The sequence below is a fragment of the Heterocephalus glaber genome, unplaced genomic scaffold, assembly GCF_053883595.1.
Source record: "Heterocephalus glaber isolate CG9 unplaced genomic scaffold, H.glaber_assembly_v1.0 deba00001465, whole genome shotgun sequence".
Lineage (NCBI taxonomy): Eukaryota > Metazoa > Chordata > Mammalia > Rodentia > Bathyergidae > Heterocephalus > Heterocephalus glaber.
The window spans coordinates 25,580,011-25,601,304 of NW_028258312.1; positions in this window are offsets into that span (position 1 = coordinate 25,580,011).

The following is a 21,294-nucleotide window of genomic DNA, read 5'->3' on the forward strand; positions in this document are numbered from 1 at the left end:
GATAATTGCTGTAATTGTTGGGTCTTGAAGGAAGGGGTGTGACAGGAACATATGTCTACTGAGTGCTTACTAGCCTGTGCCACACCATTTTTGGATGCTTCCTATGTGCTAGTGCCCTATTGTTCTCTGTCACCTAGACAGCTGTGTTCTAGCCCTTTTGCATATGGAGGGATTGAATCTCAGGGAGATTAGCGAGGTCTGCTGAAGTCTTGACACCAAGGAAAGATGGAGCCAGGATCTGAGGTTGTATCTCTGGATGCCTCAGAATTCTTGGGACAGGTTTGTTGAATCTTTTTCTTAGGACCTTGCACCACTAAAATGTAATCACACAAAACAAGAAAAGAAAAAGGGAAATAGAACTAACAGAGAAGGAGATAAATGATGCATGCCTTCAAAATGTGAGCGGGTGGACGGCCTCAGCCAACCCGGAGGGACCCGGGCAGAGAGGGTGTGGGGACCAAGCCTGTCAGCCGCCCAGGAATGATCAGCAGTAGATCAAGCCGACAGGGAAAGGATTTGATTTGTTTGAAACTGAAATACATGTGACCATTCTGACAGGAGAAATTTTTGACTACATTCTTTTGCAGTGATAGTGCTAAAAATGCTGAGTAAATTGATCTAGGATTCTATCTCACTCAACCTCATGAGCTCATGAGCTACAGAAAAAAATTCTGGCCTTTTCCCTCTACTTCCCTCTTCCTCTTTCTCTTCCTCCTCTTCCTTCAGTTTTTTTTTTTTTTTTTTTTTTAAATTAAAGTCTCTAGTTTGGAGATGCTGAAAACCTTTGAAACTGCTAGCCTTGTCCCAGGAGTCTCTATTGCCCAAGTTCTCAGCTATGATTCGGGAGTTCTCATTATTAGGACAGAGATTAGGACACTTGTTTGGGACTTTTTTTTTTTTTTTTTGGTACCGGGGATCAAACTCAGGACCTTGCGCTTGCGCGGCAGGCGCCGGAACGACTCAGCTAAATCCCGGGCCCTAGGACACTTGTATAAGTATTGCCATTTCTTTTTCTTTGCTAAGGAAGTGTCTTGCCTCTGTCCTTTGGATCACAAATTCACTTCTCATGACTACTGTGTGATTTAATTTAATTAAGAGTCCATTTATTGCCAGTCAGTCTCCAACTTTTCGAATAAGTTTTCCTCATATTTCATTTCTGTAACTCTCCATATAACCAGGAGTATAGCTCCGAGTCTCTCCTGTGAATCTGACTTTTTAAATTGGCTTAGGAGAATCCTACACCTTCCCACGTGCTTATTTTGTTGTCACGGTCTTTCTCTTCTGTTTTTAACATTACGTGAATGGTTATGTGAATAGGTGTGTGCTGTCCTATAAATTGAAGTCCTAACACCTCTCAATTGTGAGTTCTTGACTCTTTCATACGTTTATGACACTTACTTAGCTCCTGAAAGTATTTCAGTTTGCAACACTTATTTAAACTAAAATCAACAGTAATAAGATTTAATGATGGTTTAAAAATGTGTATACAGGTCCATCACACAATATATTTCATGCCAAATCTTAGGTCTTTGTTATCAGATGATGTACTAGCATCACTCCTATCCATGTATTTTGAAAAACTCACTGACATTTTAGCAGCCCTTTCCTTCTAAAATAGATGGAATTTCACAGCATCCTTTGGTGGGAAAGATTTATCTGGGCAGATTGGACCTTTACCAGCCTTTGCTATTGTAGTGGTTTCAAATGCAGAATTAATCACAACCTTCTAAATATTTTGGAAGCCATGACAACTATTTACCTTTAGTATCCAGCCTTGGCAGCATTGATACTTCTGAGTAACTGTCAATATTTCCAGATGCATATTCAGAATCAGCAATGACTCGTTAAAGGGATTTGTTCAAATGAGGGAAAAGATTAATGTTAATACATAGAGTTGTCAATCAGGTTCTCAGTGTGGTAGCTATCCAAATACCAAATGAAGGGCTCACCCTAAAGATACAAAAGTAAATAGTCTGAACTTGAAAATATAAATCATTATTCCTTTGCAATACAAAAAAAAGCTAATTATCTTTTTAGCATATTTTATCTAGGCTCATTTTGAATAGGAAAGGAACACAGGGCATGTACCAACCCAAGGGAAATTTTTGTGTATCAATAATATTACTCTTTTGAGGTCCTTCTAAATTCTTTTCTTTCTGTTTTTCCTAAGTCAAATTTCTAGGAGGTTAATTTGAGTATTTACAAACAAAATATTTATACTTTATTACTTAAAATGTTTTTGTTATAAAATTCAAGGACCTCATCTTCATCCGCAGACAAATTTGTCCTTGATAAAAATCTACATTAATTCTAAGTACCTCTAACACAGACACCAGGGGAAAACAGTTGAATGTTTACTAGCAAAGTAGAGATGAGGAAGCACTGCTGTAATGAACTACTACAAACAATAAGGCTTATTAAAAACCTTTGTAGGAATGAATATCTGTATATCAGGAAACAAAAAGCCTCAATATAATCTTCATATATATCAGAATTGAAAAAAAATTGAGGCTAGGAGGAGAGCTAAAGATCCTCTCTCTCTCTCCTTTCTCTCTCTTTCTCTCTCTCTCTCTCTCTCTCTCTCTCTCTCTCTCTCTCTCTCGGATATTTTATTTTATAAATAATGAAACAATGACTTAGCTAGTCGTGAAAGTGGAACTACCTGTTTCCTAATGCCTAAACCAGAGTTCTCTTTACTGGCACGGCTTAATGCAGTCCGGACAGCTTCCATGGTCAATGCCCTAGGTGTTGCTCGAGGAAAGCCTTACTTGCTTTGTTCTCTTAACTGTCCTGTAGGACAGGGCTTACTATCCCCATTTCACTCGTAAGGCAGTTATAAATTCCCACTTTGAAATGAAGTCGGTAGCCCAAAGTCACCAAAAGGAGCCAAAATGAATACAAGTCTGTTTGAATTCAAATTTTCTCTTCTGGCTGCTGAACTAGCCATTTAATGAAGAAAAAAAAGTCTATAAAGTTATATAGGAAATAGAAAACATAATGATTGGCTTTTCTTCATCATTATGTAGATAAAGTTCAATATTTATGTAAAATGAGTAACCTGTGGGCATGATGGGAATTTTGATCCAGAATAAAACGGAATGGCTCATTCATCCCACTCAGTTATAAACGAGGTGATTAAGGCCGGAAGGGCTGAGGACTTTTCACAGAGGGACAGCTGTGAAATTAGAAAAGAGGCAAAGTCAGGGTTTGAAGTGCTCTATTTCTTCTACAATTTTATGTTCAAAGTTTGGGGGGCAAATGTGAGGAGAAGGAAACAAAGGCTAGGAAGAGACAGAAGTCCTGCTGGGGAGTCTGAGGGGGTACCCCACGGTCACTGCCAGCATATTTTTAGACGTTTAATCTTGGCTAACTTTCCATGGGCTGCTCACTTTCCTAGCTTTCCTGTGAGTCTTATGAGGGACAAATGACCAGAACATGTACTCTGTGTTTGGCTAAGAAAAAAGATCCATTAATTTTTATATTTCACTGTGTCCTGAAAGTGAAGTAGATTTTCGTATGCAAAGTGGGAAAGAAGATAATTGACAGTTCAAGCACTATCAGTAATTAATTTTAATTTTCTTTTCTTCTTTCATGATGTATTTTAGGGAGAATTGTTTCAGTGAAAAGAAATGCATCTATAGCACATTCAGTGCTTTTTTTTTCATGCATCTAGTGTAACTTATTTTCCTGGAGAGAGTGAGGTGGCTATAAATTCCTTTAGCACTTGATCTTGTGACCTTAAATGAGGGTAAAGCTCCCCTTGGCACTAACAAGAATTTTGTCTACGAATAGTTGCAGAATTGGGTCCATGACGATCAGGAAACAATTTGATTCTTTCCCAAGAGATAGAAACGCCGGCACAATTTTCAGATGGAATTCACACAACTAGTGTCTTGTCCATATTCCTAATAATAACAAGAATGAAAGGGGGGGGACAGGAATTCTTGCCGATTTTCGCTAGCTTGCTTCAAAAGCCTGTCAGCTAAACAAATAAAGTGAAGTACTAGAAAGGAGACCAGGAAATTAACTGCTGTGGGCTATAGTTAATGAGTGGTCCTTTGAAAATGAAGTGATACTCATAGAAGTGTATACATAGAATTTGAAAAAATTAACATTATCAAAAAGAGTTAGCCCGCTGAAATTAGATTCTTATTCAGTTTTGAAGTTTATTGCTTTCTTGTGGGATCTGCCTCCAACCAGCTACAGAAGATTTCTCCCTACCTCTTGTCCCCCCCTCCAAACAAGATGAGCGAGATCAATCAAAAGATTGAAACTTTGAGAAAAAAAAAAAAAGATTGCAACTTTGAAGCATGGTTAGGCTTATGGGTAAAAGCATGCAAACTATGCCTGAGACTTCATTAAAAAATGCCTACACCACACCTTGGGTGAAATGCACAGCTGCTTGGCACTGCCGCCTCGTTGGGAGTAAAATGGAGTGGTCATTCCCTGAAGACTGACCCTGCCATTCTCTGACGAATCCCACAAGTGTCCTACTCACACGCAGTGATTTAAGGCCTAAGCAACCATGAATCTGAACTACAGCTGAGTAAGAGTATCTTGGCTCGAGGCGATATGGTCCAAGCCAGGGCAGTGTGTCTACCCAGTCTCACTTTTTTTTTTCTTTTTTGGTACCGGGGGTCGAACTCTGGTCCTTGCGCTTGCGCAGCAGGCAGCGAAACCACTGAGGCCCAGTCTCACTTTTAATAGAGGGAACTAATCGTAGGTTTTGTACAAATAATTTCTTGTCTTTTTTCAGAAATTTGAAAGCAGATAAATTATCAACAATTCATCCAAAGAACTGACTGACTCATTGAAACAAATACTGCTCTGATGGCACCAGGACTCAATTTCTTTCTGTCTTTTTTTTTTTTTTTGAAAGGAAGACAATGCACACAGGAGAAGAACATCTTTGAAACAAATGCTCTGCTACCTATTAGCCATGCTAGATGCCATAGGGAATTAAAACACAAAAAGCTCTCAGAACTAGGGAGGAGCAAGCCTTTTTCCTATCTTTTCCATAATCATGACATCCATAATCCTGCTCCAGGGGCCAACATCACCAAAGTGCTTATTAGAAATGCAGAATTTGGAGCCAGCCCCAAAGCTCCTGAATCAGAATATGCCTTTTAGCAAGATCTACCAGGTCTTACTTCCACACAGGAAAGTCTGGGAAGTACTGCTCTGTGACCAGAGTTCACAGCAAAGGATGTCATGAAATAGTAGCAATAAAGGTCTTTATAAGCGCCACTCTACAAGCAGTTTTTCCCTGGGCCCCGTTTCAGCCAATGTGGTCCAAGTAGCCTAAGACGAAAGAGGCTTCAACACTGTTCCAAGTGAAGAGTGTAGACGCTCACAGACTCCGCCGTGGGCTGGATTTAACGAAAAATGATGCAAGTTAATTATCTGAGGTACAATTTTGACAGCACCATTAGTAGCTTTTATGAAATACTTGATACTGGAAGTGGAGAAAGTATTATAAATAAGCTTTAAGGTACGTTGTCTTCCAAGAGTAAATATTTAAATAATATAATTTACCCTTAAAAAAGACAGAAGGGCCTAGACCAAAGCTTTCTGTTGAAACAGTGTTTCAGTTTACACTGTTAATTTCCAATAAACCTCTAAAAAGAACCAAGCTCTTATCCTGTAGGATAAATTCTTCATTAACATCTTATGTGGTTACATGTATGTCAGATAAATGATAAGCAGCTGAGGTATCTTTCAGTTAATTCTATGACCACCATTAGTAACTATGTTTTTATCATGATTCCTTCTTGTATGTTTGCCGTTGTCATGATTTTATAAAAAGTAGAACACAAATATTGGCTCGAACTAAATTGCTGGGAGCGTAATAATTACTGAGCACCATGTGAAGAATTATTAGATAGGCCGGGTCCTATCAGCCAAACAGTAACCCCACCCACATCTTGATTGCTGTCCTGAAACTTGTCTTTTAAAAAACTGATATATTCTTGGTTTTGTTGTTTGTAGTTGTTACTAGGTCATAGTTCTGTGACTCATTTGGAAGGAATACAATGGGGAAGAGACCTAAGGCCTGCTAAGGATCTATGGTTAATTAAATTTGGTTAATACTTGACTAAACAAAATTACACAGATCAGTTTCTTGCCTGACTTCTCAGAGTCTTCAATATAGTAAGACATACAACAACCAGTGGCAGGAATTTTATTCCCAGTGGCAGGAATAAAATATACAATGCTTTGTTCTCAACAACTACATGTTAAAACACATTCTCTGCGATTAGTATCTTGAGTTATATACTTGGGACACCCTAATTTAATCAAACTTTTAATCCTATTTGGATTTTCATTCTTCTGAGTACCTTATGGTACCTCTTGTAGTGCTTTGCTCAAACTTACACAACTGTTCTGCCTTCTTCATGATCAATTCATCTACTACTTCTTGCCTCCCAAATAGATTATGTGTATTCACATGGTAGGAATTTAGACTTTACCCTCTCATGTCTGCCACAGAATTTCACACTCTGTGGATATGGAAGGTACTAAAATATTTACTACCCTACAATTAAGTTTTCAAAATTTCATGCTATTCAATGTTCTAATAATATTTCAGGATTTGATAAGACAATTTATTTCAGTAGAACTCTCTTGTGAGTTTGTAAATTTGAATTCAAAATCCAGTAAGCCTTTATTTTATGGCCAATGAATATAAAATTTCTTATATAAAATTACCAAGGTAATACTGGGACCTGAATCTTTCCAGGTTTTTAAATATCTGTGTTATATGTACCAGATATTCTTTCCAGCATAGAAAGCAGGAAGTACATATGCCAGAAAAATTTTAAGTGCAGACGAGCCATTAATTTGAACATGTTTTGTTGTTTCTTCCATCACCAGTAAGTTCCTCAGTAAGACGCAACTTTGTGTTTGGCACTGCAAATAATATTGAAATTGTAAATCTGGAAGGCATTGTGACCCTTTATTTGTACATACAGGTGCTGGCACCTAGGGAAGTGATGTCAGTGTCCTTCCGGGATGTTAGCCTAGCTCTCTCCACTTTGCTGTGTTGGTGTATCATTCTTACAAATGTCGTTTCCATTATTTTCACTAAAAGGTGTAGTTCATTTGTTGCCTTTCTCCATTTTCATATGCACCGTGAACTCCTGCTTGAATTCAGCCTTTAAAATGAACATTTTAGGGCCAGGGATTTAGCTCAGTGGTGCCACCACCTGCCTTGCAAGTGCAAGGTCCCGAGTTCAATTCCTTGTACCAAAACAAAAAAGAAAAAGATAAAATGGACATTTTAAATTTAAGAAAGGAAAAGTACCTTTATTTGGGCTTGAAAATTTCATTTAGCACTCCATCCCTTGTGATGTGAGATTATAAATGGGAAAAGCTGGGATAAGCTATTTTGAACCCACTATTTTAGGCTACTAAACTGTTTTCTCTCCAAGCAGGGTTACACATGTCTGTAGTCCCAGCTACTTAGGAAGCTGAAGCAGGAGGACCACTTATACCCAGGATCTGAGGCAAGCTTGTGGAATATAGCAAAATGCTACTTCAACAGAAAAAAAAATTCTGTGTTTGTACCTTTTAGCTCTCCGGTAGTAGACTTTAAGGCATACACACAAGATAAAGATGATATGATGGTATTGTATTGAAGTTTATGGATTAATTATTCACTATCAGCCCTACTATAACTTACACAAAGTATGAAAATATTTAAGAGTGGATTATACTTCTTACCCTGAAATTTACTACTACCCAGTTATAGAATTCTGCTCACCATGCCAGACACATTTAGAAAATATTTGGTGCTTAAGTGGGGAGCTAAGTGAGCAGAGCCAGGAGAACAAATTACTTCTCCCCCCAACTTAAAAGATAAATACCTTTGATTGTTGTAAATATCTGTCCTGGGTGGTTTGGCTAAGTACTTGCCTAAAGTCAGGAAACTGAACCCAATTATTTATCAGTGGCCTTTTATTACGTTAATCTATCTATCTTTCAACTGAGCACATTTTTAAAAACCTTGACATGCCAAGCAGAAAAAACAAAACAAAACAACAACAACCAGTCACTTTCCCTTAAAGGATTTCTGTTCATTGAGTTAAATTTTATTCTCAAGCATAAAGGTTAAAAAAGTAACAAAGTGAGATTTCAAAGTCAAGGAGATGCCTCACAACAGCTATCAGCATTTTTACTCCCACCCTACCCCCTTCTGGACACCATTAGGAGAACCACTAAAATTGAATTCAGCTGCGATGTATTATGCATGACTGCCTGTTTACTGCATTGTTCTATGCTGGTCAGCTCACCTGAGATGAAATCAGGCAAAGGAGGTAAATGAAGTCTCCCTTCAGAACTCTAGAGTGCTGACTGGTGTGAAAATTGATTTACTAGTTTATCTAATGTTTAAAAAACTCATTTTATTAAGTTGTAAATCATATCACCCAGTATTACTACATCAGAAGGTAAAATTAATGATAGAGATAAGGGCATTAGAAAAAGCCACAGCAGGGCTACATGACAACATGAAAAACTTGATGAATAGCAGCGCAGAAGCAGTGGCGCAGGGTTCAGATTTAATGTGGATGGTGAAGGGCATCATCCTCTTGAGCAGCCTGGGATGGGTTAGTTCACATTGGCTTGTGGCTTGGTAGCATGAGTGACACAGAGCAATGGTACAGCGAGGAAGTGACATGTGGCATTTGGAAGACCAGAAAAATGAAAATTTGAGGTCAGCCTTGAATAAAAGTGTGTTTTCTTTGCCAGGTAAAGAAACATTATTCAGTAATTCTGAAATCTAAAGAGCCCCCCTCTACCATTAACTGTTTAGAAGTAGCCTAAGAGGAAAGCAAAATCGATGGGTAGGACTAGTGGGGTTATGTTAATTGCAGGTAGCAGATAGACAAGTTTGGGAGTGGAAATTTAACAGTAAAACTTTATCAGAAGGAAAGAAATGCCATCATAACGAGATATATGCTTGCTTCATCGGGAATTTCAGTACCTTTCACAAAGCAAATGTGTTTCCTGTGCTTTATTATGCCAAAGCTCATCCCATGGCAAGAAAAGGGTTGGAGTTACACAGACGACAAAGGGGATCTTTAATGTCAGGTAGAGATGAAGAAGCTGAGGTATAAAGGGTAATGCTTAGAGTAAGACCCTAAGGTACGAACAATTGGGCATACTCAACAGATTGAGCATAGTGCATCATTAGCTCTCAAAGCCACACATTTTCAACACATTGTAAGTCAGGCATTCTTGCCATCATGTCCTCTGACCATGGACCTGTTCTCTTATTATTTTTCTCAGGAACTTGCTCTATCATGGCCAGCTAAGCACAGGGCCCACCTAAAGCTGTAGCCAAAATGTAAGAAAGGTCAATGACTGCTACTCTTTAGAGTTTGGAAATCTTGACTCACATGTTTCACTGAGTCCACATGTGCTGACGAGATCAGAAGGTGTCACTCCACAAATGAGAAAGCAAGACAAGAAAAAACAAACCTCCCCTTTTAATCACTAATGACAGATCTAGAAAATGAACCTGAGCTTTCTCTATGTTTTAATAAGCCTGATCACAACAAATAATCAGTTTGCTGTCTTATTCTCCTTTCAAGGAAGAAATGCTGCCTATATTTTGACTGAATGTGAGAAACAAAGAAAGTTATATATTCTAGGCAGGAAAAATGAATCTATGAGGCATAGGGTAAAATGTACATTTTTCTTTCATGGAAGAAGCTAAAACCACCTAAATAATATATACTAACAACATGGAAGAGAGCAAAGGGGATAGTTAGCCAAATCCTTAACAATGATACAGTATTGGAACCAGTATGAGAGTCTGAAAATGAACCAGTCCATCTGCATATACGATGAGAAGGCTTTGCAGATGCTAACCTTGACATTTTAAAATGTGAGTCAGGCCTCCTGCCTGATTTGAAATGAGCACATTGAAGGCCCAGTGCCTGTGCCGGTCCCCTGGTTTATGAGCGAGATTGAGAAAAGTAGAAATCTTCAGAAACTCTCCTTCTGACCATTGAAGAATCACGCTCACAGGGTGAGACAATCAGGTCTCCTCTCACAAAATAACCACATTCGTATTTCTTTATTCCCGTGGGACTAAGCATTGATTTAAAATGATGAGCAAGCAAGTTTGTATCTTTGAGATAGAAATAAAGTTTTTTAAGCCTTTTATTTCTGTGCTTCATACGAATGATACATACCAGTTCTTCATGCTTAGCTCCATGGTTGTGTGTGAGGGGCTCAATTCAAGGCCACCTAAATATTTAATATAAGTTAAAAGAGTGTGTGGAAATCTAGTCAGTGTCTGCAGTGCTCCAAGCATCGCTTGGCTTTTCTTCAGCACAGGATCTTTTATATCAACTGCAAATGGTGGAGCAGTACACAAACCGGGAGCTCAGGAGTAGACAATAAAATAGAAAATGAGGTGTTGATGAAAATAAAGTTGGAAAAATGAATGTCACAATTAAGGATAGGCAGGGGGATGCCTGGACAGAGACATGTACCTGTGATGAAATGAATGTAGCCGTTTGATCTTGTATATTATGTTGGTCTCTGTATTGAGATTTCCACTCCTTCTTACACACTTTTAGTCACTCTAAATCTCATCATTTATACATAGATTTTAGAGAATAAACTTATACATCTAAAGTTCCTATTTCATTTTTTAAAACATAAGAAACAATGAAACATAGAGATTATAGCAGTCATTAACTTTCATTTATTTATTTATTTGCAACAGATGTTTATGAATGCTCACTATGCATAACTGGAAACAAATGAAACTGAGGAATGAATAAGAGCTCACCACTCCAAGAAGCACAAGTAAAAGTAAACTAAGGTAACAAATAAATAAACTCTATATGATTACAGCTGGTTTTCACCTTGAGAAAGGGGTTATTGGTTAGTTTATCATAGAAAAGATGCTGGGAATTATTAAGTGGTTTCTAAAGAAAAACTGAGAAAAATGACAAGGCTTTGGGTGTTGGGAGCATGGATTTTTTTGGTACCAAGGTTCGAACTCAGGACCCTGTGCTTTCGAGGCAGGCGGCAGAACCACTGAGCTAAATTCCCAGCCTGGGAGCAGGGATTCTTGCAGGAACTAACCCATGAATAAGGCTCCATGCTAAAAAGATGATCTCAAAACAATAACCAGTGCTTTTTAATATGGTTTGCTAATAAATAATAGATTTTTATAAAAAATGTGAAATAAGGGAAAATAATGTAATATCAATGCATGCTGTCTTCATTCTGTTTTATAAAAGTCCTTTCTTATAAAGTGAGAAGAAATTATTTTAACTGTTCGTTCAACTACACATTCTCCTAAATATAATATAATAAAGATTATTCGATGGGTAATTACCCATCAGATTTTGGCTACCTGAACAACAAAGCCAGTTATTATGGAAACTCCTCTTGCTTATACTTTATTGTATTACATGTGGTAGAGGCATGGTCATATTTCAAAATGATTGTACAGTAAATACTGTTGCTAACTCTTTCCTCAGTTTCCAGTGAGAGGGATACAATTGACAAAATGCCACTCAACATTCCTTCCCAGTCTAGAAGGAGCCAAGAGGAGACCTGCGCGTTCATCTGAACTTGACCACCAGAATTCAGGTCTCTGGGAGTTTGGCTGAGGGCAGAGCTGCCCATTAGCGAAGACAAAAGCCCTCAGTTTCCACCCTGCAGGATCGGGCAGCTGAAGCTGGAGACTTTCAGAAAGTGTTCGCACGATATGTTAGTGAATGAGGCTTATAGACAAAAGAAATTCCTGCAGTCCTTTTAATAAAAGCAAGACTATGGACTACCTATATGAAAACAAGTTAATGAATGAGTGAGCTTTCAGAAAAGGAAAATTAAGTGCCTTCAGCTTTTCTGAAACCCAGCATAAGTAGCCTGTTTGGGTTTATACTATGATAGATGTGTAGGACCTACAATAGAAAGTAGAAACTACCTTGATTTCTCATGGATGAGCACTGTTTGTGCAACTATGTAATGGCAGTGCCAGGACTGCAGAGGTCAGGTGATCGGAGCCCAGGCTGTGGGAGGGGCCACTCCAACTTCGTTGTTTGTCGTATGAACAAAAGCAAACTGTGCAGCTCTCCTTCCCTAAGTTAGATCATAATTCAGTATAATAAAATATCGTTTATTTTACTTAACAAGTCCTAATATCTAAGGATTTCCCAAATTAATATTAAATAGAAAAGAGGGACAAAGAGTAAATATTTTTCTCTTGAAACTAATCTTTTATTAACCTGCATACATGTTATTCCAAATATATACATGTAGATCGGCACATATATATGTGCATGGAATGTATAAATACATATATATTATACATGAATGATTTATTATAGAAATATCAGTGTTTCTAGATTACACTGCATACTTGATGAGCTGTCATTAGTGCAGAAAGGATACATAGCGTTTCAACAAAAGAAAAGAATGAGCCTGCCAGAGTATTGCAGTGCTTTGGGCTTTTTTCTTTTTTTTTCCAGCATCCATCCCTGCCAATCTCTGCACTGCCAGTAGGGAAAACCATATCCATGGCAACCAACCGTACCATTCCAACCCACATCAATGACGCCTCCAATCTAAACTGTCAAATATTCTATGCACATCATGTAAAATAGGTCTCTTTCCCCTTATACCTCTGTGCATCTCGTTTCCGTGGCTACATGTTTATGCAAATGAGAATTGTCCTTTCTCTCTCAGGTTGATTGAACACTGAATTTGTTTTGCACCTTGGCAATGCAAAGCCATGCTGTCTTGCCACCTGGTCTACCACATAATTGCAAAAAATTACATTATAATGATAACTGTCCCCAAATTAGCCTGATAACACCATCTACCTGCCTTGTGAGTGAAAGAAACAGTGTGCAATAAAGAAGGATGTTAAAACAAAGTCGAGATAGGGGAATAATGTTTAATTGGCTCTCCAGAGTCTACTAATTTTCAGAATTGGAAACCTAGTGTTTGATTTGTTCTTTTTAGTCAGTGAGAAGAAAAAATATCCTTCATCAATTCTGAATGACAAATCTGCCCATCCTTTTTTGCCTGTGGTTCCAGCCTCCCAGGGAATCTAAAGTGTCATTTCCTCTCTGGAAGAAAGGAAGCACAAAGCATACTAGGTATGTACTCCACATTTTCACTCAGACCTGCTCCAGCTATAAATTCCTCCCAGTCCCCGTACCTGCCTCGTTCCTTTCCTAGCCCCCTCCAAACCTTGCATCAATACCTTTCTTTTAAAGTTAAGATGCAGGATGCTTACAGGATGACACATATTAAAATGAAATAGAGCTGGAAATCCAGAAAGAATTGTCCTTCTCCTGCCCTCACCTCCTTTAATCCACTGCTCTCTACCAGAGTGTCCAGAAGCGACTCTGCTATGGTAGTGGCTTGTTTCTTTTTCAGATAAATCACAATTAAATATTTTGCAAATAATGAAAACAATGAATTGCTTTTCATTAGTTATTTTTAAAATATAATTTACACAGAGATGATAACTTTAAGGACTATTTTCATGTTAATGTTTTTCACAAAAAAGAAGGAAATGGGGGGTGAAAATGTGGTACATGGTATATTTCCCCAGAGTGTAAATGACAAAATAAAAGATACTTAATTCTAGTATGATAAATTTGAGGGTTTATTTTATTTCTCCCTGCTTAATACTTCTCTCCCTGCAAAACAGATCCTGCAGTATTAAATTAAAAAAGAAGAAAATTTTTGTGCAACTTTATGAATTTTGGTTGAGAGTTTCTAAAGATACTCACTTAGTCAACTTTCAGTAGATTAGGAAGAAGCAAAAGTTACAGAGGCTAAGATCTTTTGTTTTTCAATTTAATAGATGATCCGTAAATGTGTTCTGGCCAAAGATAAAAACATGAAATATCCAAGGACAGATTTTTTTTTTGGTCATCTTTTGTCCCATCTGCCTCTCCAAACTCTACACACCTTTTAGGGTTGAGCTGAAAGCATACTCCCTGCCTGCCTATGTTCCTGACTAAAAAGGTAACAAATTGGTGGTTCCTTCTCAATTCTCAGGTTACATCAGCGCCACTTTAGCATTTTATTAGATGCCATTTCCTGTTTGTAGGTCTTACTCTGACAAGATTGTAAACCTCGGGCAGAGTTGAGGAAAAATAATATCGTATCGTTCCTTTTGTATTCCTATCCTTAAAGTAAACATTTTTCTCAGTCAAATTGAACGCTAAGTCTTGATTCTTCTTGAATTTAGCCAGAGACATTTAGACAGTGAACAGCTAATAGATATGCCTTAGGTCATGGCAGAAGAGAAACTAACTTTTAGCTAAGTGTTCATTATGTTCAAGAAATCGTGTCAAATATTTTCCATTGGAAACAATCTTTTTTCCCTGTTAAAATTTGTTTTCAAGTAACATTATATTTGCAAAACCAACAATATTTGAAAGAAGACATGACACCCTTAGTAATGCAGTCTGATTGTTATGTCATCACAAACTGATAGGTCTTCCACTACCTCAGCAGCTATTATGTATAGTAGCTGCCCTCTTCCTATGGTGCCTTGCCCCTCCCCTGGGTGATGTCATGCCAAGATGGTTGCTCCCACCAAAGAATAAACCCTTCCTCCCAGCATGCCCCTGGTCCCACCTAGAGAGTAACCTAATACTCGCTCACCCCCTACCACCTAGTGACGTCACCGGCTCCTCCACTCCCTGATCACTACCTCACTCAACCCCACCTCAGCCCCTACAAGCCCCACCCCAGTCTCTATAAAAGACTCTCCCTGCCCCAGCCATATTGCTTTTGTCTCTCCTTTGTTCAGAGACAGCCCGGCAGATCTATTCCCCTAATAAAGGCTTGTTGTGGCCTGGTCTGGTCTTGGTCTTCGGCACTTTTACCTGACATTTCTGGTGCCGTGACTCGGATGGTAGATGGTCCATTAACGGACGATCCCCCACAGGACGGGGTTGATTGGCCTTTTTGGCCATCTCCATCGGACCAACCCTATCTGCCGTTGCCAGGACCTGCCGGGGCTTTCTACCTTTGCCATTGCTGACACTACACATCCACACCGGTCACCAATCTCTGGGTGAGTAGGCAGTTCAGCCTCCCTCTCGTTGGGTTCTCTGTCTCATTTTCTCTCCCTTTGGGGACTTCTCAGAAATCCAAGCGCTTGGTCAGAGAAACCCCCACGGGCCCTGGGCCCAGGACCGTGCCCCTGAGAGACGTCCCATCGGCCCGGCTCCTCTCGTTCTCTCCCTCTGGGAGACTAACTCGGAGATTGTCAAAGGAGACAAGGACGCTTCTCCCCTTTGTCCCTCTCCCAGGGGGCTATCTCCTCCTCACCCACCCTAACATGGGAGCCCAACAATCCAAACCCCTTCCCTCAACGCCTCTGGGCTGCCTCCTGGCACAACTTAAACCCCTTGGATTGTTGGGACCAGACTTTAAGCCAAAAAGACTTGTTTTCTATTGTAATCAGGTTTGGCCTCAGTATAAATTAGATAATGGGTTTCAATGGCCTGAAAATGGCACTTTTGATTTTAATATACTACAGAATTTACACAACTTCTGTCAGCGCAATGGCAAATGGTCAGAAATCCCCTACATACAAGCCTTTTTCTACCTACGCTCTCGGCCCTCCCTCTGTCAATCCTGTTCTCCTTCTCAAGTACTCCTAGCCCAAGCCTCACAGTCCATCCTTCCCGATTCCACTCTTTCTGATTCTGACTCATTTGATCCAGCTGATCACTCACCACTAACACTTCCCCCACCTTATAAACCCCCAAATTCTTCTTATGTCTCATCCCGTGCTTCTTCTCCTCCGCCATCTTGTACCTCTTCTTTGTCTCCTTCCACCTCACCACATGGCCCTTCTCCTCCGCCATCTTGTGACCCTCCTCCTCCGCCATCTTGTACCTCTTCTTTGTCTCCTTTCACCTCACCACATGGCCCTTCTCCTCCGCCATCTTGTGACCCTCCTCCTCCGCCATCTTGTACCTCTCCTTTGTCTCCTTCTTCTCCCCCGCCATCTTGTGACCCTCCTCCGCCATCTTGTGACCCTCCTTTACCTCCTCCTACCCCATCCCCTACACCTCACATCTCCCCACCCCACACCCGTTCTCGCTATCCCACCCTTCCACCTTTAGCCCTGGCCACACAGATGAGAGGTAGCCGGGACTGAGGGCATTGTTAGAGTACATGTTCCCTTCTCTTTCTCTGACCTTTCTCAAATTGAAAAACGCCTAGGCTCCTTTTTCTCTGATCCCGATGTTTATATCAAAGAATTTCGCTACCTTACTCAGTCTTATGATATGACCTGGCGAGATATTTATACAATTCTTTCAACTACTCTCTCCCCAGAGGAACGCCAGAGGGTCTGGAGGGCAGCCCAGGCAGCAGCAGATGATTTTCATGCCACAGATCCAACTAAACTAGTGGGTACCCAGGCAGTGCCAGATACTCAACCTGATTGGACTTACCAGGATGGAGACCCAGGCAGAGATCTCCGAGACTACATGATTGTTTGTCTCGGAGAAGGCTTAAAGAGAATTTCACAAAAGACAGTTAATTTTGATAAAATTAGGGAAATAACTCAGGGACCCCAAGAAAATCCAGCACAGTTTCTTTCTAGGTTGGCTGATGCTCTTCAAAAATATACCAAAATTGATCCCACCTCTCAGGCAGGCACGATTGTTATTAACACCCATTTTATTTCACAGTCTGCCCCTGACATCAGGAGAAAACTAAAAAGGGTTGAGGAGGGCCCCCAGGCCACACAAACTGAGCTCCTCAATGTTGCTTTTAAGGTGTTCAATCACCGTGAGGAACAAGCAAAACAACAAAAAGTGGCCAATTACCAGATGCTGGCAGCAGCCCTACAGGGTAAACCACCGTCCTGCAAAAGGACATTTACTCGTGATGGGCCTCCTGGGGCCTGTTTTAAGTGTAATCAGACTGGACACTGGGCTAGAGAATGTCCCAATCCCAAGCCACCGCCTGGCCCTTGTCCCGACTGCAAGCAGACGGGTCACTGGAGGGTTGACTGTCCCCTTCGCCAAAGAGGTAAGAGGCCATCCCCTCCTCAAACCCAGTCAGCAGGTGTGGAGACGTCTCTGTCAGAGCTCATCGGCCTGGCGACGGAGGATTGACGGTGCCCAGGGTCATCTACAGCCCCCACGGCCATCACTCTCAATGAGCCCAGGGTAACTGTCAGCGTCTCAGGTAGGCCTATTTCATTTTTACTTGATACGGGGGCTACCTATTCGGCCTTACCACAGTACTCAGGTCCTACACATCCCTCCACGGTAACTATTGTGGGAGTTCAGGGAATACACTCAAGCCCACTAAGTACACCACCCCTAGCTTGTTCTCTGCTGGGCAGTACATTTTCACATAGTTTCTTGGTTATTCCTAGCTGCCCTACCCCCATCTTGGGGAGAGATATTTTAACTAAATTTAGGGCTTCACTCACCCTTCATTCAGCCAATTTAGACCCTACCAGTATTCTGCTGCTCCTGGCTGCCCCCCTGACAGATTCAACTCCCAATCTAACTTCACCTTCTCCTAGGGAGCTTTATATTGATCCCTCAGTCTGGGACACCTCTACCCCTTCTGTGGCTAAACATCACCCTCCCATTCAGATCTCTCTCAAAGATATCACTCAATTTCCAAATGTTCCCCAATACCCTTTAGCATTAAAACATTTAAAAGGATTAAAGTCTGTAATTACCAGTCTACTCAACAAGGGACTTCTCAGACCAACTCACTCCCCCTACAACACTCCTATCCTTCCAGTTTTAAAAACAAATGGTTCCTACAGATTAGTACAAGACTTAAGAGCCATCAATTCTGCCGTACTTCCTTTACACCCTGTTGTTCCCAACCCCTACACATTACTGTCCCATATCCCCTCTTCTTCACGTTATTTCACGGTTCTAGACCTCAAAGATGCCTTTTTCACCATCCCCCTACACCCCAACTCACAAAATCTTTTTGCTTTCACATGGACTGACCCTGATACAGGACACTCTCAACAACTTACTTGGACAGTTCTTCCACAGGGTTTCCGGGATAGTCCACACCTCTTTGGACAGGCCTTGGCTACTGACCTCTTAAAGTTAAACCTGTCTCCCTCTAAGCTGCTCCAATATGTAGATGACTTACTTTTGTGCAGCCCCACCTTCACACTCTCTCAACAACACACGGCCTCATTACTTAATTTCTTATATAAAAAGGGGTACCGAGTCTCTAGGGACAAGGCCCAACTCTCCCAACTCACAGTACAATACCTTGGGGTTAAGATCTCATATCAGCAACGAGAGATCACCTTGGACCGTAAACAACTTATTCGGGACCTCCCCATCCCCTCCTCCAAGGCTGAGATCCTGTCTTTCCTGGGGCTCGCAGGCTTTCTCCGCTTATGGATAGCAAACTTCAGTCTACTTGCTAAACCCCTGTATGATGCTTCCAAGGGAGACCCAAATGAACCTATAAATAATACTTCTATCAAGGGACCATTTCTCAGGCTTCAGGCTGCTATCCTCTCTGCCCCAGCACTGGCTCTCCCAGATCTTCAAAAGCCATTCATTCTGTATGTCACTGAACGAACAGGATTGGCTTTGGGAGTTCTGGGACAAAACATAGGATCACACTTTGTCCCAGTTGCCTACCTGTCTAAACAGCTTGATTACACAGTCCGAGGCTGGCCTACATGTTTACGTGCTCTGGCGGCCGCTTCCCTCTTAGCCCAAGAAAGTTCCAAACTTACCTTTGGCCAACCAACGACAGTGAAGTCACCCCACCGCCTACAGGACTTACTCACTCATTATAGCCTCTCACACCTGTCCCCCTCTAGGCTACAGCTCTTCCATACCACTTTTATAGAAAACCCATCTTTCTCTCTTCAGTCCTGCCCCTCCCTTAACCCAGCCACTCTCCTTCCTGAGCCTGTTCAGACACTCTCCCACTCGTGCACAGAAACAATTGAAAACCTCCTTCCCTCTCTCCCTAATGTCTCCTCAGAGGCTATCTCAGACCCAGAATTCACATGGTTTATTGATGGCAGCTCAATTTCCAGCCATGTGCCTGGCCAGAAGGGGGCAGGATATGCAATAGTTTCTTTCACACAGACCATTGAGGCTAACACACTCCCATACAACACTACCTCTCAACAAGCAGAATTAATTGCACTCATCCGAGCTCTTACTCTAGCTCACAACAGGCGAGGCAATATTTATACTGACTCCAAATATGCATACCACATCCTACACTCTCATAACTCCACTTGGAGAGAAAGAGGCTTTATGACCACAAAAGGGACACCCATTATTAATGGACGTCTAATACATGCCCTTCTCCAAGCGGCCACCCTCCCAACACAATTGGGGGTCATTCATTGTAAAGGACATCAATCATCTTCCTCTCCTATAGCTCAGGGAAACAACAGAGCAGATCAAACTGCCCGCAATATGGCACAACAATGTGTTCCCCAAAGCCAAAACCAGTTGTTAATCATTCCACCCTTAAAACCTAACTACTCTCCTCAGGAAAAGTCCAAATACATGAAAAAGGGTGCTACACTAAGAAATGATTGGCTTCTATATCGGGGACGCCATGTCATACCTGATGATCAAATAATTCCTCTCCTCACTGACATACGTAACTCACTCCATATAGGAACCCAACCCCTCCTGCACCTTCTCAGGCCTTTTCTATACCACCCATCCTTAGCGTCACACACACAGACAATAACACAGGCCTGTCCCATTTGCTCAACCACCAGTCCCCAAGGTGGCTTTCAAACACGCACAAAGACTCACCAGTCCAGGGGACAACTACCAGGAGAAGATTGGCAAATTGATTTCACACATATGCCACCTGTAAAAAAGGTTAAATATCTCCTAACCTTGGTAGATACTTTCACGGGGTGGATAGAGGCCTTTCCCTGCAGGTCAGAAGGAGCAGCTGCTGTAGTTCATGTGCTCCTAACAGAAATCATTCCTCGATTTGGCCTTCCACGTTCCATTCAATCAGACAATGGACCTGCCTTCATCTCTCAGATCACCCGACAGGTAACAGAGACACTCAATATACAGTGGAAACTACACATCCCATATCGACCTCAATCATCAGGCAAGGTAGAACGAGCCAATGGGTTAATTAAAATTCAGCTAACTAAACTCTCAATAGAGCTCAAACAAAATTGGATTACCCTCCTCCCTTTAGCTCTCATGAGGCTTCGCTCGACACCACGAAAACCATTAAATTTAACCCCCTTTGAGTTGATGTATGGACGACCTCTCTTGTTTTCTAACTTACCAGACCCATCACCAGCACTTGCTGATTATATCCCAACACTTAACTATGCCCGTCGTCTCCTTCAAACTCTGGCTAACCAAACTCTCCCCTTTCCGGACTCGTCAGGTATTCTACATCCTCCTCCTCTTTCTCCAGGTGACCAGGTATATCTCAAGACCCTGTCCCCAAGACCCCTCCAGCCACATTGGGAGGGACCTTTCACTGTTTCATTAATAACTCCTACTGCGGTAAAACTCCAGGAAAGAGTCCCCTGGTTCCATCTTTCCAGGATAAAAAAGGCTCCTCCAGATTCCCAGATAAAACAGCCTGAACAACAATCTAACACTGCCAGATACTCCTCTATTTTCACAGGACCTACTAAACTCAGATTATTCCGTACTCTCACACAGATTCCAGAGGAAAGTTAACCTCTCTCTCTCATTGACATCTCTAACTTTATCGGCTCAAAATCCAATTGACTTTCCTAGGTAATACGGATGCACATCCTCTTACAGCAGCAGTTTCGGGCCTTCCTTGAGTGTGCTCTGGAAAACGTCGCTTGGTGCTCCCCACAGGACGACATCCCTGAGACAATCTTCCAGTGGGTAACAGACCTCTGGTTACAGGGAACACTAGCTGATTTTTCATGTTTTGAGATAGAGCTCTTTTCTTTTCTCCTCATTTGCTGTTTGTACACACACCTTCATCTGCCTCAAGACATTCCCCTTTGTTAGGGGACCCATGGGGTATTGTGATTCCATATACACAGGGTCACCTACAGATATCCTCAGCCTTCTCTTATTAATTCTTTCGGGCCTTCTCTTTGGGATTGGGCTCACTGCCACTGCCCCAAGAGACTGGAAAACCATAGACAAATGTATTCTGGCAGCAATATACTACCTCATCATTACCCTCATTAGTATTATTGGTTGTCTACAGTAATTTATCAAGGGTAACTAACAGCTGTCATTAGGGCTCCCTCACAAGTTTTTTTTTTCTCTCACGGTAACCTAT